The 25,898-nt window shown below is 35.7% G+C and overlaps 1 long non-coding RNA gene across 1 annotated transcript; it reads right to left on the bottom strand.

The window, feature by feature from the left end:
* Window positions 1-22,527: 22,527 nt before the first annotated feature.
* LOC141706115 (uncharacterized) lies at window positions 22,528-24,866 on the bottom strand. Its single transcript, XR_012568647.1, has 5 exons — window positions 24,680-24,866; window positions 23,804-23,883; window positions 23,570-23,629; window positions 23,234-23,393; window positions 22,528-23,131 (listed from the first exon to the last, which is right to left on the bottom strand). It is a non-coding gene; the product is annotated as an uncharacterized LOC141706115 (long non-coding RNA).
* Window positions 24,867-25,898: the final 1,032 nt, after the last annotated feature.

Here is a 25,898-nt window from a genome sequence, read left to right on the forward strand (position 1 = left end):
TCAGGATTTGCAGATTCTTCTGTAGCTTGCTGTTCTGAAATTTCTTCACTCTGAACAACTTGAGCTATGTCAGAGGTTTTCTTAGATTCTTCTGTCATCTTCCTTCTTTTCAGAGTTTCAACAGTTTCATCTTCTGCAGCAGCATCATCAAAGACTTGAACCAACTTGCACACATGATCCATCAGAATTTGAGGAATCTTCATTTCATGTTACTTGACTATCTCCCCAACTTTTCCTTTTCCCTTATCTTTGGGATCGGTAGTAGTTTGAGATCTAGTACTTGATCTTGGAATCTCTGTGGCAGATCTTTCTTTTATCACAATGCCTTTTTCCTTAGGCCTTGGAGGTTTCTTTGCATTAGAAGCTTTAGACTTAGGATTTGTCTTCTCAGCTGCAAATCTAGCTTCTTCCTCCTTTAGAGTCTCTAAATCCATTCCAGGATTATGCTTGAGAAACAATATTTTAGCAATTTCTTCATCAAGAGTCTGAATCTTGAGATCCTTATAGTAGACAATAGTCTCCCTTCCCTTAAGCTTCAGAGTTTGTAAAAACTTCTGAGAGTCTTGACTTCCAGACTGAATCAGAACATCAGACTTTGTCATCAAAATTTGATTATCAGAACTTGCTATCAGAGTTTGAGCATTCACAACTTCGGAACTTGAATTCTTCTTTGTAGAAGATTTGCTAGAATCAGAAATTAGTTTCTATGAAGAAACCTTGCTGCTTTGCTTGCCTTGACCTTGACCTTTGCCCTTGCTAGGGTTTCCCTGGTCATCTTCAGAATCATCCTTTTTCTTCAGTGATTTGCTAATTGAGCATTTGGACTTAACTACCTTCTCCCCCTTTTTGGCATCATCTCACATGAATAGAGAAAGAAGGAGTTCCACTGAAGATTGGATTTCATTGAGCTATGTTTGTTGAGAAGCTTGATTCTGCAAGACCTCGTCCAGTTGAGCCTGTTGCTTGGTTTGAACTTGCTCAATAGCTTCCATTTTTTCATGAATTGGTCTGATAAACATATTCTTGTCTAGCTTGAGCATCAGGTCCAGCTTATCATCATTTTCCTGAAGTTTATCAACCTTTTCATGAGTCTTGGAGTGTAGACCTTGAAGTGTTTTAGTACCGAGAGCAGTGACTTTAAGTTGGTGCTTGAAATCAGAACTTGTCAGCAACTCATCAGCTTTTGAAATATGTTCTGACAGAACATGTGAGCTAGGAATGAAGTCAGGTTCATTCCACTTCTTTGTCCATTCAAATCCTCTAAAGGTTTCTTCCCAAGTAACAGGAGCATCTTCTTCAACAAACTTAAGTAGTGCCTCCTTTCCAAGAATTGGAGCACTGACTGGAGCATTTTCTGGAGCACTGTCTCCAGAGTTTGATAACATCTCATCATCTTCTGATAACACCAGAGTGTGTGTTACTGAAGGAGATTCTGGAACAACTTCATCTATTTCAGGTTCCAAATTCAGAATTGGAGTAGTAGGAATTTCAGCATTTAATGGAGAAACAGGTGGAGTGAACTCTTTTGCTTATGGTGCTTCCAGATACAACACAGTTGGGATGTTTAACCTTTGAATATCAATTTCAGGACTTAATCTTGAATCTTCAATTCTGTCAGTTTCTTTGAGTGGAGAGATATGAGGTGTGATCACTGTGTTTGGAACAGTGTCTTCAGCAGCTGTCAAAGCTTCAATGACTGTAGGTTCTGATGAGATCAGAGATTCCTGATCCCCTTCCTCAGCAGCTTCAGCATCCTTAGATTGAGGTTGTACAGTATGCCTACCTGCTCTCATCTTCCTTGATCTTCCAGATGGAGGAGTGACTTTATCTGTATCAGAACTTGAAGGTCTTTTTCTTTTCAAAATTCCAGAACTCTCAGCTTCATTCTCTTTTTGAAGAGTTGATTCTTCAGCTGCTACTGTTACAGGTTCTGATGCTGGAACCTGGACCTGTTCTTCCTCATCTGATTAATCTCTCAGAATCAGTCTTCTCTTTCTCCTTGGTGGAGATTGAGGAACATATTTTGCTCTTGAATATTTGGGTCTGGATGTTGTAGCAGATTTTACAACTGGCACCTTTTGAGAAGTACTAGAGGTTGGTTGAGAGGATTGTGCTGGTTGATAGTAGGCTGTGGTTGAGTATTGGAAGGTTGTGTTGGTGGAGGTTATGAAGTAGTAGGTTGTATAGGTGCAACATCAGGATATATAGTTGTGTATGTGTGATGATCAGAATTTACTATGATCTATTTTACAGATTGAAGAATTTGGAGGGGTCTTAGTACATTCTTCTTATTATCAACAGATAATAAGTCTGTGAAAGCCCTTTTGTGAAGTTTAAAGGGTTCAATTGTCTCATTAAAGTTTTGAGGTGCATCAGAATAATAGAATTTTTATATAAGCTGACAGAATCTAGCAAAATAAACTGTGTTGCTATCTTCTTTCATCCTATCACCTATAAAACCCAAAATTGCAGTAGCATAATCAAAATGAGTTTGATTAAGAAGGGCATACCCAATTTGCTGACCCATTATTGGGATAGCATCAAAGTTGGAGCATTTGTTGGCAAAGGCTTTGGTAATGCAGTCGAAAAAGAAGCTCCACTCCCTCCTGATGTAGGGCATCTTCAGTTGTCCCAGCTTGGACAAAGATTTCTCTTACCCAAGATTTGCCATCATATTTTGAAGAGCTGACTCCCCAACTTGTGAACTGTAAGTACAGTTTTCTGGCAGATGCAAAGCTTGTCGAATAGTAGACAGGGTGACCAATTGCTCATCTTCCCCTATTGTAAAAATAATGCTTGGGGTCCCATTTCCACCACCATCATCATATACCCCAGACCTCCAGAACTCACGAATTGTTTTTCCTGAGAGAAGCTGTGGTTGGGTCAGGGCATACCCAATTTCACTTCGAGCGAGAAAATCTTGAATGAAGTGAAGTTCTGAAGGAGCCTCGTCCTTGTTGAGAATAGCCATATAATTTTTGGGGACAAACTTGGCTCCATCATAGATAAGATCTTTAGGTGACATTTCTGTGAGAAATCAAGTGAAAATCATGTGTTTGCAAGGTGTTTGATAAAATGCCTGTAAGAAAGTCCGTCAGAAAATAGAGAGAAAAAGAGAGAGAGAGAGAGAGAGAGAGAGAGAGAGAGAGAGAGAGAGAGTAAAAGAAATAAGAGATAAGATAAGAGAGAAGTTAAAAGATTTGTATAATCTTTTATCTCTAATATTTATACTCTTTCCACCCAACAACTCTTTTTGGAAGTAAAACCGACATTTGACACCTGGCAGCATGTAATCAGTCAAAACATTATTAGTGGGCACGGTAAATGTGCAGTAATTATTGCTCACATTCGGTTACCAAAACAAACACGCACCCCATTAATCAAATGATTATCACTGATTTAATCTCACTTAATTATTTTCCTGTGAAATATAACTGTTACAGTAAATACTAAAAATAAGTCAAGTAATTAAAATGTGACACGTAAGCATCGGAGTTTGCGTCAGAACTTGACTCTTATCAGAATTTAACGGTCATCAGAACATGGCTTCTGTACTCAGAAAAATGAATGACTGCTTCTGTGATTCTTCACACAAATACTGACTGGTATCTTCAGATTTTAATCATCAGAACATAATCAGAACTCGTCCTCAGAATTTATACAAATAATACTTAACTGTTTATCAGAAACAACTTAATCACCACAGTAATTTTCATCATTCATATGGAGTGATAGTGTGTGTATGTGCAAATGATCATATAAGGATTAAAGTCTGATAAACTTCAGTATATCTTAGAAATAAGGCATAACTAAGAAAAATGCTTAAAATCTGTCTTGAATTGTGAAGTCTACTGTAGAATAAAGTTATGCAAGAATCCACCTCAACTATTTGTGTTTAGTTTATGCATCTTTTGAAATTATTTAGACAGTGACTTCTCAGTGTAAATGAGTTACAACTGCCATCAGAATTTATGTTGTTATCAGAATATTTCTCCAGTAATCAGAGAATGTGAAAAGTCACCAAGAAAAATCAATTTGCTTTTCTAATGCATATAACTTAATACCAGCAATGCACTTGGATCTTCCCTCTCACATAAATTACTCTAGATCTCAAAGGAGTACCTGATTTCAATTTTTCTTTTCTTTTGTTTTCTTCAGATAAGTGAGGCTTATCAAGCATGTAGTTCATCCTTAAGATTTACTGATATCAGAATTTGACAGATAAGAAGTAATAATCTAGTTTGTGACTTAGTAATAATATACACAAAGTAAATTTGACTATGATCAAAATCAGAATTTGCTTGTGTTATTGATTTCAACATAAATAACTAATTCAAACATGGGTTACATAGTTTGTTAAAGACTACTAAGTCAGCATCTAACAAGATAATCCTCATTGGATTGAATAGTCACAGAACATTCAAAACACTTTCAGAGTTTATAGAATCACATCAGATAACAAGCAGTGTTTAATATGTAACAATTTAAGCACATATTACATTGAGATAATAAAATTAATAAAACTGATCATAAAGTCTGATGTATGAGAACAAAAACTAAACAGATTTTGAGAAAGAACCTGAAACCATTCAAAGTTCATTTACCAGTCTTCTGAAAGTAGCTTCATATAGTGGTTTTGTGAAGATATTTGCTAGTTGTTGATCTGTTGGAACAAAATGCAATTCCATTGTACCTTCCATTACATGTTCCCTTATGAAATGGTACCTAATGCTGATGTGCTTTGTCATTGAGTGTTGAACTGGATTTCCTGTCATAGCAATAGCACTTTGATTATCATAATAAATAGGTATTTTAGAAAATTCTAACCCATAGTCCAGTATGTTAGATATATTTGTGATGCCATGGCTAATATGATTTGTGTTTAAGTTTTCAGATCTTACTTAACAGGACAAATCAGTACTTATCTGGAAATCAGTACTTATACTGAAGTCAGAACTTAAGATATCAGAAGATATTTATCAGGAGATAATATCAGGAATTAAGGATACTTTTAGATAAGGCAGGCGGCTGATTGAAAGGAAAGAAGATCAAGACAAACGCAAGAAGAAATATGCATGAAGAAGGAATTCTATGAAGAATAGAATACTTGGAAGAAAAGATAACTGATTGATAAATTTTAGGAAGCAGAATTATATTCCATATCAATTAGAACATTATCTTGTAACTGTGTAGTATATAAACACATGCATAAGGTTTACACTATATGTGTTATCTTAATCGAAGTTATTATTCTTTGTAACCCTAGCAGCTCTCGTGATAATTTGTTCATCACTGAGAGAGAACAGTTCTTTGTAACAGAGTTTATTGTGTTGAATAAAATCTGTGTTATGTTACTTGAGTTCTTATATTCGATTTGATTGTAGTAAACACTGTATTCAACCCCTTTCTACAGTGTGTGTGACCTAACAAGTGGTATCAGAGCAATCTGTTAACACATACAGTTTAAGATCCAAAAACAATCATGTCTGAAGAAGAAACTCCAACCAAGCCCACCAAAACTGAAGAAACTCCAAAAACCATAATCCATAGTCGATATGAGACTATAAGAGTTCCCATGTTGAGACCTTCTGAGTATTCCACATGGAAAGTGAAGATGGCTATGTTTCTGGAAGCTACAGATCCAGAATATCTCGACAAAATTAATGAAGGACCACATATGCCAACCAAATCTCTGTGGAAGTTGCAGGTCAGCCAGGAAAGTCTGTACCAAAGGAGAAAAATGATTACACTGCTGAAGATATCTCATCGATTGCAAAGGATGCAAAGGTAAGACACTTGCTGCATAGTGACATTGATAATGTCATGTCAAACGGGGTAATTCAATGCAAGACTACAAAAGAGATATGGGATGCTTTGGAAATAAGGTGTCAGGGAACTGATTCAATCAAGAAGAACAGGAAGACTATACTCACTCAAGAGTATGAGCACTTTGACTCAAAGCCTGATGAGTCATTAACTGATTTATATGACATATTTGTCAAACTCTTAAATGATTTGTCACTAGTTGACAAAGAGTATGATATTGAAGATTCAAATCTTAAATTCCTATTAGCTCTTCCTGAAAGATGGGATTTGAAGGCCACAATAATAAGAGACAACTATAATCTTGATGAAACAACTCTTGATAAAATTTATGGGATGCTCAAGACTCATGAACTTGAGATGGAACAAAGAAGCAAGAGGAATGGAAGAAAGTCAAGGACAGTTGCCTTTGCGGCTGAGGAGGAAAGTCCCAAAGCTGCCTCAAAGAAAGGCAAGGGAAAATCTCTCATCACAAAGTCTGATACTGAGTCATCAAGTTCTGATACTGATGATAACTCAGAAACTGAAAGTATACCTGATATGGACCCTGATGAAGAGATGATGAAGCTGTGTGCTCTTATGGTGAAAGGAATCACAAAGATAGCATACAGGAAATTCAGGAGAGGAAAGAAGTTTTCCAGGAAAGGTGCAAGTTCTGATAAGAAAGGTTTCAGAAAATCTGAAGGCAAAGGAGGAAAGTCTGACAGAGGAGATTACTCAAATGTTAAATACTACAACTGTGGTGAGAAAGGCCACATATCTCCTGATTGCAGAGAAGGGAAGAGTGACAAAGGCAAGGTTCTTGTCACAAAGAAGAATAGCTAGTCAGATGCTTCAGATTCTGAGGACGAGGAAAACTATGCCTTGATGGCAAATGCTGATAGCAGTTCTAATACTGCTGACTTAAAGGTACCTCAAACTACTTATGTCTTTCATACTGATGATATTACTGAGTTGAGAAGATATCTTAAAACCATGTTCATTAGTTATAAAGATCAAACTTTAACATGTGAAAGATTAACTTCTGAAAATCTTGCTTATAAAAAGAGGAATGATTATTTAGAAAAAGAGTTAGTCATGTTCCATCAAACTTAGAAAGATAGAGATGATGCCTTTTATGTTAGGGATGAAGTGCTAAAAATGAATGAATCTCTAAAAACTGAGTTAGAAAAGGAAAGAGAGATTATCAGGACTTGGACTAACTCTGGTAGAGCAACTCAGGATATTCTTGGTAGTGGAAACTGGAAAGAAGGCTTAGGTTATGGAGATGATAAGAACAGTAAGGGAACTGTAGAAACTGAGCCTTTAGTTGTTAAACAAAAACCAAAGGTAAATCCTGTTAAGTTTGTAACTGCAAAGACTGATATTGAGAAATCAGAAGTTAAGGAGAAATTAACTTCTGACAAACCTAAACAGGATAAGCCAACTGAATTTAACATATGCTTAATGACTAAGAAGTGGCTTAAGCATAAGCTGAAAGAGGTTAAAAATGTAAACAAGGTAAAGCCACCTAGGAAAAATAGGAATGGAAAGAAAGGTGTGAACAAAAGTAACAATTATAAGCATGTTCCCAATGCTCCTAGAAAAACATGTCATAACTGTGAAAATTCTAACCATCTGGCTTCTTTTTGCAAGAAGAATAAGAACATAAACTCCTTACCTTCAAAATCAGGAGTTAAGAGTCAGTCTGTTAGATATAAGCCACAAAATCCTTGTTTTCATTGTGGTAGTTTATGGCATTCCATTTATACTTGTAAGGAATATCATAGTTTGTACTATGATTATTATCAAATAAAACCTTCTGTAAAGAAAGTTAGCATTATTCCTTCTAGTGTAAGTTCTGATGCAAAGTCTGATATTACAAATTCTGATAAGAAAATTGTTAACATAAACTCTGATGCTAAATCCGCTGCAAATGTTAACAAACTTAAAAAGGCCAAAGGATCCAAGCAAGTTTGGGTCCTTAAAACTAATTATTAGTGGTTTTTGTGATTGCAGGGCAACAAGAAGAACATCCTAGTTCTGGACAGTGGATGTTCAGGACATATGACTGGAAATAAAGCCCTGCTATCAGACTTTGTGGAGAAAGCTGGCCCAGATGTTTCTTATGGAGCTAGCAATATGGGAAAAACTCTGGGATATGGCAATATCAATCTTGGGAATGTCATCATTGAAAAAGTAGCTCTGGTCTCAGGACTTAAAAACAATCTGCTGAGTGTTAGTCAAATCTGTGATAGAGGTTATCATGTAGATTTCTTTGAAGAACACTGTGAAGTTGTAAGCAAATCTACAGGCAAGGTTGTTCTCAAGGGATACAGGCATGGTAACATTTATGAAGCCAAGCTTTCAATAAGTACTGATGGTTCTGCAATCTGTCTGTTGAGTAGAGCATCAATTGAAGAAAGCTGGGATTGGCAAAAGAAACTCTCTCATTTAAATTTTAACAATATAAATGAACTAGTTAAGAAAGATCTTGTGAGAGGACTTCCAAAATCAGTATTTGCTCCTGATGGCCTTTGTGATTCATGTTAGAAGGCAAAACAGAGAAAATCTTCATTCAAGAGCAAGACCGAATCATCAATTCTTGAGCCTTATCGCCTACTACATGTTGATCTATTTGGTCCAGTGAATGTCATGTCTATTACAAAGAAGAAATATGCTATGGTCATAGTGGATGAGTTCACCAGATACACATGGGTGTATTTCTTGCACATAAATAGTGAAACTGCATCTATCTTGATTGATCATGTCAAGTAACTGGATAAATTGGTCAAAGATTGTGTGAAGATCATAAGAAGTGATGTTATTGAAACTGTGGTGACTACGCCAAAGGAAAATACACCTGTGCAGGGGGAGCATATTGAAGATCCAACCACATCTCAAGAAGCATCAGAACCTACAACAGGCTCTGATTCATCAAGTTCTGATGAGCCAAGTTCTGGAAACTCAAATTCTGAAGGATCCAACTCAGAGTGCATAATTTCAGGGGGGGCATCAGAAAATACTAATGGAGACAGCATGGATCATGGGGGAACATCCAGTTCTAGAGATAACCTTCCATCTGCAAGGTAGTGGACTAAAGCACATACACCTGACTTAATTATTGGAAATCCTGATGCAGGTGTCAGAACTAGAACAACTACATCAAATGAATGTCTCTATCATTCTTTTCTTTCTCAGACTGAACCAAAGAAAGTGGAAGAAGCTCTTCAAGATGCTGATTGGGTGCAAGCAATGCAGGAAGAGTTAAATGAATTTGAAAGAAATAAAGTCTGGACCCTAGTGCCAAGACCAAAGAATATGTCTATTGTTGGTACAAAGTGGGTGTTCAGAAACAAAACTGACAGTGATGGCATAATTACAAGGAATAAAGCAAGGCTGGTTGCAAAAGGATACTCTCAACAGGAGGGAATTGATTATGATGAAACATTTGCACCAGTTGCTAGATTGGAAGCCATAAGAATATTTTTGGCTTATATTGCTCACAAGAAGTTTAAAGTCTTTCACATGGATGTGAAAAGTGCTTTTCTCAATGGAGAATTGGAAGAGGAAGTATATGTTGAACAACCTCCAGGCTTTATAGATTCCAAATTTCCCAATCATGTCTACAGGCTTGATAAAGCACTTTATGGCCTTAAGCAAGCTACAAGAGCATGGTATGAGACTTTAGCTCAGTTTCTTCTGGAAAGTGGATTTAACAGAGGGACCATTGACAAAACTTTATTCTACCTCAACCATGGAAAGGACTTACTTTTGGTGCAGATATATGTTGATGATATCATTTTTGGTTCTACAAATGACAGACTTTGTAAGAAGTTTGCCAAGCTAATGTAGTCAAGATATCAAATGAGTATGATGGGAGAACTTAACTATTTTCTGGGCCTTCAAGTCAAGCAGAATGAAGAAGGAACTTTTATTTGTCAATCTAAGTACACCAGAAATTTGTTGAAGAAGTTTGGAATGCAAGATTGTTCAAATGCATCCACTCATATGGCCACTGCAACAAAGTTGGATAAGGATACTGGTAAATCAGTAGATATTACTGATTACAGAGGTATGATCGGCTCATTACTCTATCTAACTGCAAGTAGACCTGATATCATGTATGTTACCTGTCTTTGTGCAAGATTTCAAGCAGATCCAAGGGAACCTCACTTAACAGCTGTGAAAAGAATTTTCAAGTACCTTAAGGGTACAACTGATCTGGGATTGTGGTATCCTAGTGAATCATACTTTAAGCTAATAGGTTACTCAGATGCAGATTTTGCAGAATACAAAATTGACAGGAAAAACACAAGTGGAAGCTGCCAATTTCTTGGAGGCAGATTGGTTTCTTGGTTTAGCAAGAAACAAAAGTCAATTTCCACATCAACTGTAGAAGCAGAATACATTGCTGCAGGAAGCTGTTGTGCACAGATTCTGACCTAGTAGTCTTTAATATACTAAAGATCTCGTGTATGAAGTAATTGTTTATGTGGAAATCTTTTAACACAAGCAAATTCTGATATTGAGCTTAGTTGAAGTTACTTTGTGTATCTTATTACTAAGTCAAAAACTAGAATAGTGCTTCTTATATGTTAAGTTCTGATGTTAGTAAATCTGATGGATGTACTAAGTGCTGATAAGCCTCACTTATCAAAAGAAAAAGAAAAAGAAAAGAAATAAATATCAGGTACTCCTTTGAGATATAGAGTAAAAATGTGGAAGGGAAGACCCAAGTGCATTGCTGGTATTATGTAATATGCATTAGAAAAGGAAAAAAAATTCTTGTTGACTTTTCACACTCTATGATTACTGGAGAAATACTTTGATAACAGCATAAATTCTGATAAGCAGTTATGACTCACTTACACTGAGAAGCCACTGTAAAATGGAATTTCAAAAGATGCATAAAATGAGCACAAAACAGTTGAGGTGGACTCATGCATGAACTCATTCTACAGTAGACTTCAGAATAATGACAGATTTTGAGCAAAGTTCTTAGTTATGCCTTATTTCTAAGATGTACTGAAGTGAATCAGACTTTACTTTTTGTCTGATATTTAGCTTAATGCACACACATACACTCCATATGAATGATGAAAATTAATGTGGTGATAAATGTTGTTTTAGATGAACAGTTTATGTGCCAGATTGCATAAATTCTGAGGACAAGTTCTGATGGAAGTTCTGATGATTAAGTTCTGAGGAAACCATATCAGTATTTGTGTGAAGAATTACAGGAATAACCATTCACTTTTCGAGTTAAGGAGCCATATTCTGATGACTTTTAAATTCTGATAATAATCAAGTTCTAATGCTGACGTGACAGTATTTATTTACTTGGTTTGTTTTTGGTCATTACTTGAACGATCATATTTTTACAGAAGATTGGTTCATGTGAGATAAAATAGTCATAATCATTATGGGTTAGTGATTAGCATTTATATCTTGAAAAACTGCATGCGCACAGTAATTGTTATTATATCCCGTGCCCATTAACTCTGGCTTTAGATCTTTTGTTGACTGTTATTATTACACATCAGTCTAGGGAGTCGAGGGGTCAATATTTTTACTTGTAATTTTTGACCAGTCCTCACATCCCTTGGTATTTTATTGGCTATTTAAACTGACTATTCATTCCAGCCAAAACATCTTTCATTTTCTCAAAAACTCACTCTCTTTTTATTCTCATCAACAAAAATGGTTTGTTTCAACTTGTTCCTGAACTATGAAACCTTTAACATCGAGTTGAGTTGTGATGAATGGCAACAGGAGTGGCATGTCACCGCCATTCCCGAAGAGCTTTGGAACTCAGTTCCATAAGAGGTTCACAAAGAACTCTTGTTCTTATCAATGGAGTACCATCTCCATCTTGATAGGTTGGAAGAGGAAAGGAGAGAAGCTCTCCGTCAGCAAGAACGGATCATCCGTCTTGCAGTGCTCTTCGTCAGCAGCAGAAGGAGCTAGTCATTAGGTCTTCTTAGACTAGGACTACGGCTGTTGATGTTAAGAGTCATAGAATAGGACTATCTTGTAATTTTTACATGTAATTGATAAATTTTATGAAATGTACTCATCTGATATATCAATGAAATTTTCTTTAATTGTAAGATTTGTTCTTTGTTTCTCAAATTATGTGACTGTGCATGTTTAATTGAAATTTATTAATCTTTACTTCATCGAATTTAATTTTATTTTGTGATGAATGTTTTAATTAAATTCTGCTGATTTGAGGAAACAACTGAGGAACAGGTTCCTATTTCAGAACCTGTTGTTGTAGAAGCTGAGAAGGTCTCGGAAAGATACTGTAACTGGGAGTTCTAGGCCCCTCAAAAGGCTTAGAAAGTTAAATTCTGATGATAAAGCTCCTACAGTGTCTCCACCTTTGATGAAATTGAAGAAACAGAGAGCTCACAAGGACATAGTTGAGTCAGATTTAGAGGATGTAGTGGAAGCAGCTAAGGAAGGGGGTCAGGAATCTCTGATCCCAACAGAACCAGTTGTTATTGAATCACTTCCTTCTGCACAACCAGAAACTGCTCAAGACAGAGTTCCTACACCTCCTATGTCACCTATAATTGAACAAGTACATACTGAAGAACCAAGTACAAGTGCTGAAATTGATATTCATAACTTGATTGTGCCTGAGGTTCCGTACTTGGAAGCTCCACCTGTTGGGAACCACGGACTTAGGGTGTTACTACGTTTTACGATAAAGATTACGAAAAGAGGATTACCTTGTTAATGGTTGATTCCACGCTCTTCTATTGTATTCCCAAATTCCCTTAGGCGAAGTGTGGCCTCCGTCTTCTCAAGTTATCCTCTCTTCTTGCTCCTTGGTGGCTACAATATGTTTTCACACAATTCCAAGCAAGAAGAGAATAAGAATATATATAGGCTACAATAGGGACCATGGATAATTAGGTTGGGCCTTCTAATTACATCTTGAGCCTAGCCCAATGTAATTAAATATTAATTCAATCCACTAAAGAATTAATATTTGCACTGCCTTTCCTAATACCGTAATTTAATTAATTCAGTTCCAATATTATTTGCTTATTAAATTCCCCATGTTTAAAATATCATATGTCCATTAATTAAATAAATTACTGATAATTTATTTAATTAATATCTTTTATCCTTGATCATCCACTCAACCTTTATTTAATTATGCCAGAATAAATTCCACCTGCAGGGTTTCACATAATTAAATTTTTTTGAGCTTTCAAGGGGACATCATTAACCCGAATATTATCAGGACATGGATTCCTTCAATAAATAATATCCACCATGTATATAATTCCATCACCCAAAATATAATGATATAATTCAAAAGAATTATTTCATATATAAATCAAAGCATGTAAATAATATACACGTGTCAATTACTATTTCCGGATTAAGAACCTAAGCATTAATAATAACATAGAATCTTAGTTCTCCTTCTTAATCAGTATTAAGGGAACAATTCTAAATTTGATCCTGTTCAATATACACAAAGTATACTAGTATTATTTATTAGTCAATATAAACTAATCTAAATAATACTACAGCCATACCAGTGGATTGTCCAACACCACCTGTGCTGTGAACCTTATTATATTATATAACCGTATTTAACAATCTAATATTCTGTATCCCATTTGATACTAGATTGTTCACAATATATAATATTAGACAACATGTAAACATTAAAATGATTCTCAAATAAACTGGCCAGAAATAAATGTACATACTTCAAATAAATATTTTCAGTATACACTAACAATCTCCCACTTATACTCAAAATATTCTATGTGTACATCAGTGTTTATTTAATCCACTATTACATAAAAATCTATGTGTCCATCCATCTGACTCCTATCGCTTCCACATGTTTGTCAAAAACCTTGGTTGGCAAGCTCTTTGTGAAAGGATCTGCTCGGTTGTCTTCTGATGATATGTGAGCCACAACTATATCCCCTCGCTTTACGATTCCTCGTATGAGATGATACTTACGTTCAATATGTTTAGCTGCTTTGTGGTCTCGCGGTTCCTTTGAATTTTCCACAGCACCAGTGTTATCACAATACACCGTCAAGCTCCTAGGCAAATTAGGTACCACATCTAAGTCCAAAAGGAAGTTCCTGAACCATACAGCCTCCTTGGCAGCCTCAGAGGCCGCCACGTACTCGGCCTCCATGGTGGAGTCTGCAACGCATTTCTGCTTTACACTCCTCCATATAACGGCTCCACCTCCCAAAGTAAAAACATATCCCGAGGTTGATTTCCTCTTATCCCTATTTGATTGGAAATCTGAATTAGTATATCCCAAAGGAAATAGATCTGAGGCCTTGTAAATTAACATATACTCCTTAGTCCTTCTCAGGTACTTGAGTATAGTTTTTACTGCACTCCAATGTTCCTGACCTGGGTTCGACTGATATCTACTAACCATGCCTAAAGCAAAGCAGATGTCAGGCCTCGTACATAACATAGCATACATTAAGCTTCCACATGCTGAAGCATAAGGAGCTGCTTTCATGCTCTCTATATCCTTAGGTGTCGAAGGACACTGCTTCTAAGATAGAGCAACTCCATGCTTAAAAGGTAGAAAACCTTTCTTGGAGTTCTGCATGTTAAAACGAGCTAATACTTCATCAATGTAGGGCTCTTGAGATAAAGCCAACATCATTTTCTTGCGATCCCTTATAACTTTGATCCCAAGGATGTATGTCGCTTCACCTAAGTCCTTCATGTCAAATTGTTTGAACAACCATGCCTTTACTGATGACAACATCTCAACATTGTTTCCAATGAGTAAAATATCATCTACATATAGTACTAGAAAAACCCCTGCATTACCTTCACTTCTCTTATACACGCACGATTCGCTTGGACTTTGATCAAATCCATATGACTGGACTGCCTGATCAAAACGAATATTCCAGTCTCTAGAAGCTTGTTTAAGTCCATAAATAGACCTCTTAAGCTTACATACCAGATTCTCTTGGCGTTCCTTAATGAATCCTTTTGGTTGCTGCATATAGATGGTTTCTTCAAGACTTCCATTAAGAAAAGCTGTCTTGACATCCATTTGCCAAATCTCATAATCGAGATTAGCTGCTATAGATAAAAGAATACGGATTGACTTAAGCATGACTACCGGTGAAAAGGTTTCCTCATAATCGATACCTCCTTTCTGAGTATACCCTTTCGCAACAAGTCTTGCTTTCCAGGATTTCACCTTTTTATCTAATCCCCTCTTTTTCTTGTAGATCCACTTACATCCAATCGGTTTTATACCTTTGGGTGGTTCCACGAGCTCCCAGACCTGATTAGAATAAATTGATTCTATATCAGATTCCATCACCTTTTTCCAAAGATCTGCATCTTTGTCTTGTGCTGCCTCTTCGTATGTACGGGGATCATCATCATGTTCACCAGAGACCAAGTCTGAAGACTTACCCAAAAACATGAATCTATCAGGCTGTTGAACAACCCTCCCACTACGATGAGGCACTGGTGCGGTATTAGTGACAGGTTGTACATTATGTTGTGGTTGTTCTACTTGTACTACAGCTTCATGGGTATTATTTGTCCCTCCCACTAGTTTCTCTAAAACGACACTACTCATGGGTTTGTGATTCATTATATATTCCTCCTCTAAGAATCTTGCATTGGTGCTAACAATGACATCCCGATTCTTCGGACTATAAAATAAATATCCTTTCGTTCCCATGGGGTAGCCTACAAACAACCTTACTTCTGTACGAGATTCTAACTTAGTCGCGTTCTTGTTCAGCACATGTGCTGGACAACCCCATATTCGAATATGTCTTAGACTCGGTTTATCCCCGGTCCACAATTCCAAGGGGGTTTTAGGAACCGACTTAGAAGGTACTAAGTTCAGAAGATAAGTTGTTGTCTCTAAGGCATGTCCCCAAAACGACTTGGGTAAATCTGAATAACTCATCATCGATCTAACACTCTCTAAAAGAGTCAGGTTCCTTCTCTCTGCTACACCATTCTGCTGGGGTGTGCCTGGTGCAGTTAACTGGGATTCTATCCCATTTTCTGATAAATATTCCCTAAATTCTCCAAGCAAGTATTCGCCACCATGATCTGATCGTAGTGACTTGATACTTTTATTAAGTCGCTTCTCCGTTTTAGCTTTGTACTCTTGGAACTTATCAAAGCACTCAGACTTACAGTGCAACAAATAAACGTACCCATATCTAGAATAATCATCAATGAAAGTGACGAAATATTCATAACCACCTCTTACTTGGATATTCATGGGTCCACATAAATCAGAGTGAACCAATTCTAACAGTTGTTTGGCTCTATTCCCTTTTGCCTTGAAAGGCCTATTAGTCATTTTACCTTCCAAGCAGGATTCACAAACTGGAAATGGTTCCACTGCCAATGAGCTTAAAGGCCCGTCTACTACCAGTCTTTGAATCCTCCTCAAGTTAATATGACCTAATCTCAAGTGCGAAAGATATGTTTGGTTCAAACTAGAAGGCTCCTTTGTTTTAGTAGAGTTAGAAGATGTGTTGTTCAATTCCCTAAATTACAGTTGCAGTGCAGGTTGACTAGGATTAATTATATACAAATTGTCTTGTAATGTACCAGAACATATAATTCGTTTATTTATCATAATAGAAACATTACGATCCAAACAAACATTATAACCATCCAAAGCAAGTTTAGAAACCGAAATTAAATTCCTTCTAAAAGAAGGTACATAAAGACAATTGTTCAAAACCAAAATCCTATCAGAACCAAAAGATAAATGAATAACTCCTACTGCTACTTTCGTAGCATCTCCCATGAACATGTATATCTCACCATCTCTAAGCATTCTGGATAGTTGGAACCCCTGCATAGAATTACAAACATGATCAGTGGCTCCTGTATCTACACACCAAGTGCTCGTAGATATAGCCGCTATAAATGTTTCTGTAACTAGAGAAAGAGACATACCGGTATTGTTTATCTTCTTAGGAAGAGGACAATCCTGTTTCCAGTGACCTGACTGTTTGCATCTGAAGCACTTTCCCTTAGGCTTTTTCACACCATCCTGAACTCCCACTGCCTTCATAGCTTTCTGTGTCTGAGCCTTTTTCTTCTTCTTAATACCTTTCGGCTTAGAGGAAGAACCTTTCCCAGCCACATTCACTTGAACACTCTGCCGAAATAATCCTTCAGCTGCCTGAAGTTCTGTCAGTAGTTCCGCGAGATTATACTGCCTCTTGTTCATGTTGTAATTCAAGCGGAACTGCTCAAAACTCTTGGACAAGCTCATAAGGATAATGTCAATCTGGGTTTCCCCGTCAAGTTCAGCACCAAGGATCTCTATCTCATTCAGATGCGACATCATCTTGAGAACATGATCCCTTACAGGTGTGCCTTCAGCCATCTGAGTGTTCATTAAAGCCTTCATGGCTACTTGCCTAGCAGCCCTATTCTGATCTCCAAAAAGTTCCTTGAGATTAAAGAGCATATCCGAAGCAGTGGCCATAGACTGATGCTGATGCTGCAAAACACCTGACATTGCTGCCAGAATGTAACATTGCGACATCTCATCAGCCTTAATCCACCGTTTATAATACTCTTTCTCATCTTCAGGAGCATCAGCAGCAGGCTGTTCAGGCTTGGGTTCATAAGTGCAAAACTTGTACTCCTCAGCAGTCAACACAATGTCCAAATTTCGTTTCCATTCAATATAGTTAGGTCCGGTAAGTTTGTTATCCTTAAGTATGGTGAATAGTGGATTAAAGCCCATTTTATCCTGAGAATCATGCATAAAAATATCACATAAATAAGGGTGCATTAATTATTAAGATCTAAATTATTAAAATTTAATGCACTAACATCTAAACACTATAAGCTTCTGGTACGCCACGATGTGTGACATGTATACCACCTAATTTTGTTTAAATGTTACTTCGGTCCTATTACTAAACAATATGCCATGTTGGGGTGGACTATATTATTTTTCATAGCTAAGTGTATACCATCATCAAATCTTAAATTATTCGAAATCTATGGAACTTGGTACGCCACGATGGGTGGCGTGTATACCTTCCAATATTCGTAATTTTGCCTTGAATAGAATACTTCAATTCAATATTCATCAATGGTTTGATTTCCAGATAGTGGAGGAGTCACATCGGTCTCGCTTAAAACTCACAGCCTTACAAGTTCGATGAACCCGTTTTTGACAAAATCGCCACAAATCAGAAATAAAGAAAATTCGTATTTATTCCTTTCAAAATTTATTAATTTAAGAAGTTTGTTCTAGTAATTTCTATAACATTCTAGACACCACAAATTACATGCCACGATGGGAGACGTATATATAATTTATATTCATCTTTATGTTAAATTACCTACAACCAATAATAGAGACCATGGGATTTAATTTCATATTAATTCCCTCTCCCACTTAAAATTTTTTTATAAAAAATGAGGAATTTTAAAATTAAATGGGGCCCTATGTTGTTATAATTATGTCTAATCATGCATTCAAAATACACACATAATTTTAGCAACATATAACATTTAATTAAAGCAATAAATAAATTTTATGTCCATGTCGTCCTAATTAAGTTAAACATGCAATTTTAAAAGAATTACACACATAATTAACGACACACATAATCAATAAATTAAAGCAATAATTAAAATTTAATGGAAAAAATTAAAATAAATTTTCCACTATTATGGCCCTTGAAAAAAAATCCAGCTCTCAAAAAAAATCTGCCCCAAGCGCGCCCCGACGCCCCCAGCAGCCCCAGCAGTCCCAGCTGCCGCAGCAGCCCCAGCAGTCCCAGCAGCCCCATCATCCCCAGCAGCCCCAGCAGTCCCAGCAGCCCCAGCAGTCCCAGCTGCCGCAGCGGCCCCAGCAGCCCCAGCTGCCGCAGCGGCCGCAGCGCGCGCGCCTGTTGCTTTTCTGTGAGTTTTGTTTTGATTTTGTTCGATCCAAACATCAACAGCAGCCCCTTGTAATCGCACAGCGGAACAAAAAACTACCGGAATTGATTTCCGATCGCACATAACTATTACAAAATACCCGAAATAATTACAAAAAAATAGATCTAATACAAAACTAATTTTGTAAAATCTATTCTAACACGATCAACCCTCGTGTAAATTACAACCTCGATTAAACCACGTGGAAACCAAAACAAAAATTAACCACGATTAAACCACGTTGGATCCAAACACATAATTAAAATATATATGGCCATAATAGTGGATTAACAACCTGCATCAAAATCAATACAAGTAAAACATTATATACACGCATATATAATTACGACATGGACATTATATCATAAAACGTACAACCCATTACCAGGCTTTTGATACCAATCGTTGGGAACCACGGACTTAGGGTGTTACTACGTTTTAGGATAAAGATTACGAAAAGAGGATTACCTTGTTAATGGTTGATTCCACGCTCTTCTATTGTATTCCCAAATTCTCTTAGGCGAAGTGTGGCCTCCGTCTTCTCAAGTTATCCTCTCTTCTTGCTCCTTGGTGGCTACAATATGTTTTCACACAATTCCAAGCAAGAAGAGAATAAGAATATATATAGGCTACAATAGGGACCATGGATAATTAGGTTGGGCCTTCTAATTACATCTTGAGCCTAGCCCAATGTAATTAAATATTAATTCAATCCACTAAAGAATTAATATTTGCACTACCTTTCCTAACACCGTAATTTAATTAATTCGGTTCCAATATTATTTGCTTATTAAATTCCCCATGTTTAAAATATCATATGTCCATTAATTAAATAAATTACTGATAATTTATTTAATTAATATCTTTTATCCTTGATCATCCACTCAACCTTTATTTAATTATGCCAGAATAAATTCCACCTGCAGGGTTTCATATAATTAAATTTTTTTGAGCTTTCAAGGGGACATCATTAACCCGAATATTATCAGGACATGGATTCCTTAAATAAATAATATCCACCATGTATATAATTCCATCATCCAAAATATAATGATATAATTCAAAAGAATTATTTCATATATAAATCAAAGCATGTAAATAATATACACGTGTCAATTACTATTTCCGGATTAAGAACCTAAACATTAATAATAACATAGAATCTTAGTTCTCCTTCTTAATCAGTATTAAGGGAACAATTCTAAATTTGATCCTATTCAATATACACAAAGTATACTAGTATTATTTATTAGTCAATATAAACTAATCTAAATAATACTACAGCCGTACCAGTGGATTGTCCAACACCACCTGTGGTGTGAACCTTATTATATTATATAACCGTATTTAACAATCTAATATTCTGTATCCCATTTGATACTAGATTGTTCATAATATATAATATTAGACAACATGTAAACATTAAAATGATTCTCAAATAAACTGGCCAGAAATAAATGTACATACTTCAAATAAATATTTTCAGTATACACTAACACCACCTACACAACTCACTCTACCAACAACACCAATTTTGGATGTTGATCAGAACCTGGCTGCAGATCAGAATTTAGAGGATGATGTTGAAACCTCTATAGCCTCACATACTGCTATTTTATCATAGGATGCTGATACTGCAGGATCTGCAAGTTCTGATGCTGCCAATGAGAAAACTACTGATGAAGCTGCTACCAATCTAAATATTACTGCAGCTGGTCCATCTGGTCATGCACCTCAACAAACAGTTAATAAAGCTGATTTAGTCAAGAAGTTTGTTAGAGGAGACGTACCAGTACCTTCGAGTGAAACTCCTAGAGGAAAGGAGTGGACTAAGGAATGGAACATAGTTAATTTTCTTCTTTCTGAAAAGATTCTTGCTGATCTGGGAAAAGCTGATGAAATGTTGTTAAATAATGATTTCAAGGCATAGCTGAGAGTTACTACATTGAGTACTAGGCACCTTCAAGGTCAACACTCAACAACTCATGCCAAGGTGAATAAAATTCAAGAAACCTTGATCCAGCAAGATATGAATATGAAACTTGAAAAGAACAGATTTTTCAAACCTGCCTTTGACAGAATTGCCTACATTGAGAAAACTCAGGAGAAGCAACAAACTCAGATTGATGAACTTTTAAAGAATCAAGCTTCTCAGCAAACTCAACTCAATGAGATCCAATCCTCAGTGGAATTGCTTGTCTCTCTTCTTTTACCTGCTGATGCCAAAAAGGGGGAGAAAGTGATTAAGGCCAAATGCAAATCTATTCAGACCACTACACCATAAATGGCCTATAGTAACTCCAAGAAAATGTTAAAACAGGCCCAAAAAAATGTTACCAAAGCCAGAAAAAGCCGTATGGTAACATAAAATTTAAGTTGCTTTTTTTCGAGTTACCTTTGGCCCCTAAGGTAACATTACTTTTGCCCTAGTGTAACATTGACATTTGTGTTACAATAGCAGTCAAAGGTAACATCAAACTATGTCTATAGTATTACACTATGTATGTTACTTTCGCACTTAGAATTTGCAAAAAAATTGGACCCCACATGTGGGCCTACCTATGGGCCACAAAATCATTGTAACATTTTTTTCCCTACTGTAACAATTTTATAATGATCTGTATTATATTATACTAGTTTGTTTGTAACATTGAAGTACCTAATGTAACATATTTCTAAAAAAAAAAATTGATATGATTTATTTGTAAATTGAACATGGTATAAACCTTTTTTCATAAAAGTCAACATATAAACAATTCAAATCGGTTTTCACAAACCCCCACCAAATACTACTTCAATTTTCACACATTTCACCATCAACTCCGCATAATCCAAAGAACAAGTACATAGTCTATAGTCTAGAGTACGATAAATTAAAATCTGAAATATAGTACGATAACACTTGGAGTACGCAAAAGAAGATAGTAAAAAACAGTGATGCCACTATGAGATTAATTGCAACCCCTCCTGCTTTCAAGCTCGCAATCTGGATCCACGATAAATCTTGTGATGGTAGCATCTCATGTCATAATAGTAATAGATCCATCCAACTGAACACACTGAACTCTGGCCTGCAAAAGGTTTCAACATCAAGCAAATTATTATGAACAATGTGTTAGTTAAACAAGATCATATTGTTAAGTAAATTTAAATAGTTTAGCAACTTCATATTATTCCGTCAAAAAGGTCATTAACAACCGAAATGTAAGAGTAAAAGTACATTATCTACAAAAATACAGCAAAAGAATGCGATTAATCAAGACAATTAACTCTAAAAACAAAAGAATACAATTAATCAAGAAATTACCAGCAGTGTTTTGATCTTCGTGGTCAATTTCTTGACGGAGAGCTGCTTCTTCATTTCTGAGTTCAATAGGTATTAGCTTTCCCTCTGTTCAAAACCAAACAGTAATATAATCACAAATCAAAATAAAAATGCAATTACTCGTAAATTAAACAACCAAACGTACGACTATGATAGTTGTTTCTTTCTAGTTTGAGAATAGTACAGGTAGGTTTATGGAACTAATATCTAATAAATCACTTATGATTGAACAAGAATAAATTTATCTAATTTGTGAAATTCTGTTGTCTTAAAACTATATCTTTTGGAATAACCAATATAAGATATTAATGCTATAATAGCAGAAGCTGTGGAAATCCAAAACAGAAGCGTCCACATGCCAGCATCTTTGAAATACACAAGAATTATGTTTGAAAAAAGTGACCCTACATTTAGTGCAAAGTAGAAGTAACCGAAGAAAACTGCTTTAGACTTTTGTTGCTTTGGTTTTTTTTCATCAAATTGATCTGCTCCAAAGGTAGCTAGACTAGGCTGATGGCCACCATAGCCAAAGGCCACCAAGTAAATTGCTAGGTAAAATAATCCAATGCCACCGTAAGAGAGTGAGAGTACAGACCAAACAAAATAGTAAAGTAGAAAAATCACCAGCACAAGTATCAGCTGAAAGATTGTAGAGGTCATAAATCTTCCCCAATATGGGTCACTAAAAAAGGCTCCGATCAATGAGCACATATAAACTGTGCCGGTCCAATTGCTAACATTATTTATAGCAGAAGCAGTATCTTGACCGAGAACAACTATAGAACTGTTAACCAACCCTTTTTATTTAGTTGATGCAGGAGCTCATCAACTACTGTTTCAGATTCAAATCAATATATCAAGCACTTCCGACAACACAGAGCCACTGTCCGACAAACAATGCAACACAATTGATGTTGGGATTGATGGAGCTAAATTCAGTAGTTGACAGGGAAAAACTCTTAGAAATGCCGAAGCAAGTGTCTCCGCTTCTCACTCCAAACACCTAATCACATGTTGGAACTGATGCTTTTGCAAACCTCCCTGTTAATAAAAATAAAACATTTAAAAAAAAGTTGTAACACAAATTTAAAAAGTGAAATTCTCAAGAGTCAAAGTAACAGATAAATGGATCCAGATACTTACTAGTCACAATTGGCCGGCTTTCAGCAATTGTAAAGACGAGAAGAAGTACCTTGAAGAAGAGACGAATCAAGTGTAAGAACGGGAAAGGCACTTCTATTGTCGCTTATCCCGGCCATTTTACAACTTGTTCTTGAAGAAGTACCTTGTAAGCCTGTTCTAACTATAGAATGTTCTATAAATAAACAAGCAGTACTACACAATCATAACTGAAAAGTAAAATTCCCTAAGCCGGGCCATAAAAAATATTGACTGTTTGTCTACTCCGCTATTCCATCTACAAAGATCAGGCAAAAATAAAGGCTTAGCAATTCAAGATATAAGATCTTTGGCTCTTACCTCATTCTCAGCCCACACAAAGCCTGAAAACAACCCAATGTTCTTTTTTAATGTGTGCACCTGCAATATAATGTTGTGATGAATACCTAGCTAACTTATAATAGATCAAATCTTAAAGTAATTTGATTAATGAGAACAAACACATTTACAAGGGAATTTAGAGAAATATTAATAATTAGCATAACTATGAGAATTATTTTTTTCCAATAATAACAGAACTGTATAAAATACTACCTTCGCCTTCTTCCCAAAAAGGATAATATACAGAAGCTGCGGGTTATCATCAGGTTTTACCTTCGACAGCTTGAAGGCCACTGAAAGAAAAATTTAACAACATCAAACTGAAAGAAACCCAAATCTTCTAAGATAGTGTCACATAATGCAATATTTTTATAGATGGCTAAAATCATTAGAATAAATATTCATGCAGCAGTAGTTTGGACAACTCTTGTAAAAGTAAAATATAGTAAATAATCTATTCAATAAATTATATTGGCGCTGAGAAAACCCCTATAGAATAGCCTGATACATGATCTTCACATCAATTATGTTCTATAAACCATATACAGAACTCGAGAACAATCTGTGAATTATATAGCTGAGTTTAAACATAGAAACTATAATATGAAGCCACACACAAAAACGGTGGTATACATACACGCTGGAAAAAAAATTCTAGTAGCATATATGAAATGGCGTGCCCATAAAACTCAATAAAGCCTGTGTGGGTAATTAACGCAGAAGTTCAAATTTTATCTGATTGGCAGTTTATCAAATCAAGAATTACTGCTTAAAATTGACTGGTAATTGAATTTTGAGATGTTGAACATATATATACATATTTACATTCTAAATTATAATATATCTCTAATGACAACTAACAACGTTAATATTACGCTCGCCACTTTATCAACTAAATCATTTAACAATAAATCTCCAAACCATTACAAATCTCAGAAAATAAACCGCCGAATGAAAATTTAAACAAACATGGAGATTGTTAACGAACTTGATTCTTACAAAATAAACCAAAACCATAACATACACACAAAATCAGAAGGAGATAGAGAGGGAGAGGGAGAGGGAGAGCGAGAGGGTATATAACTGTACCTTAATGTAGACGCAAGCTGATTTGACTCCCAATTCCAATTAAAAAACCCTAATTCCAATTAAAAACCCTGACTGGAATTTGTGAGATATTACCAATATAAAATCCTAGCTCTAATTAAACTAATCTAATTCAATTGAAAGCTGAGAGGGCGATTGAGAGAGAGAAGTTTAGATTGAGAGAGCGACTGTGAGAGAGAAGTTTAGCCCAAATAATTTGAGAGCCCGCCTCGCTAAGAGCCCAAGTACATTCCAAAAAACTACTCCTAATTTTATTTTATTTTTGATAAATTTTTAAGTTTAAATATGGCTCAAATTTTTTATTAATAAAAAATTATCAGCCACTAATTAGTATAGTTTACAAAATTAACAAAAAAATATTTTATCAATCTTAGCTAATCTTAATATTATTATTTTATTATATTATCAAAATTGATATTTTTCAAGTCAAATAATTATATATATTTAATTATTTGTAAAATATTATTTTTTTTATCCATTAAAAGCCTATTGTAACATAAATTTTCACATGTTACCATATGTAACACTTTGATGCTATAGTAACATGTTACAAAGGCTATTGTAACATCAAAAATACTATGTTGCGGTAGGCTAAGATGGGCATACCTAAGGTAACATAATTATGTAACACTCATGATTAAACCATTGCGATAGGCCATCTATGGTGTAGTGGACATTGAAGGGAAAGGATGATGGAAATGATGACCAGGGAAACTCTGATAAGGGTAGAGGTCAAGGTCAAGGCAAAGGATTTTCATCAAGTAAAGCTAGAATTACAAGTCAAGGAACAAATTCTGATACTGGGAGAAGAATAAGTTCTGATACTGGTAAAGGATAAGTTCTGGTGAACATCTGAAACTTGATGAAGAAATTTTAAGGGAGTTATTTCTTAAAGAAAATCCAGGAATGGACTTTGAGAGTGTAAAGGAAGAAGAAGCTAGACTTAAAGCAGAAGGTGTCAAGATAAAAATCTAAAGCTTCTGTTGTTGAAAAGAAATTTCCAAAGCTTAAGGGTATTGTGATAAAGGAAAGAACAAATTATGAGGCAACCAAAGCCAAATCATAAGTGGAAATTGATCCAAGGTCCAAGGGCAAAGAAAAAGTTGATGAACCTGTAAATGTTTATATGCCAGTCATGGATGAAGAAATAACTGATGAAGATGCTAGTCTTACTCTGATGACAAAGAAGATTTCTCAAACA

This window comes from Apium graveolens, chromosome 2 (assembly GCF_009905375.1).
Source record: "Apium graveolens cultivar Ventura chromosome 2, ASM990537v1, whole genome shotgun sequence".
Classification (NCBI taxonomy): domain Eukaryota; kingdom Viridiplantae; phylum Streptophyta; class Magnoliopsida; order Apiales; family Apiaceae; genus Apium; species Apium graveolens.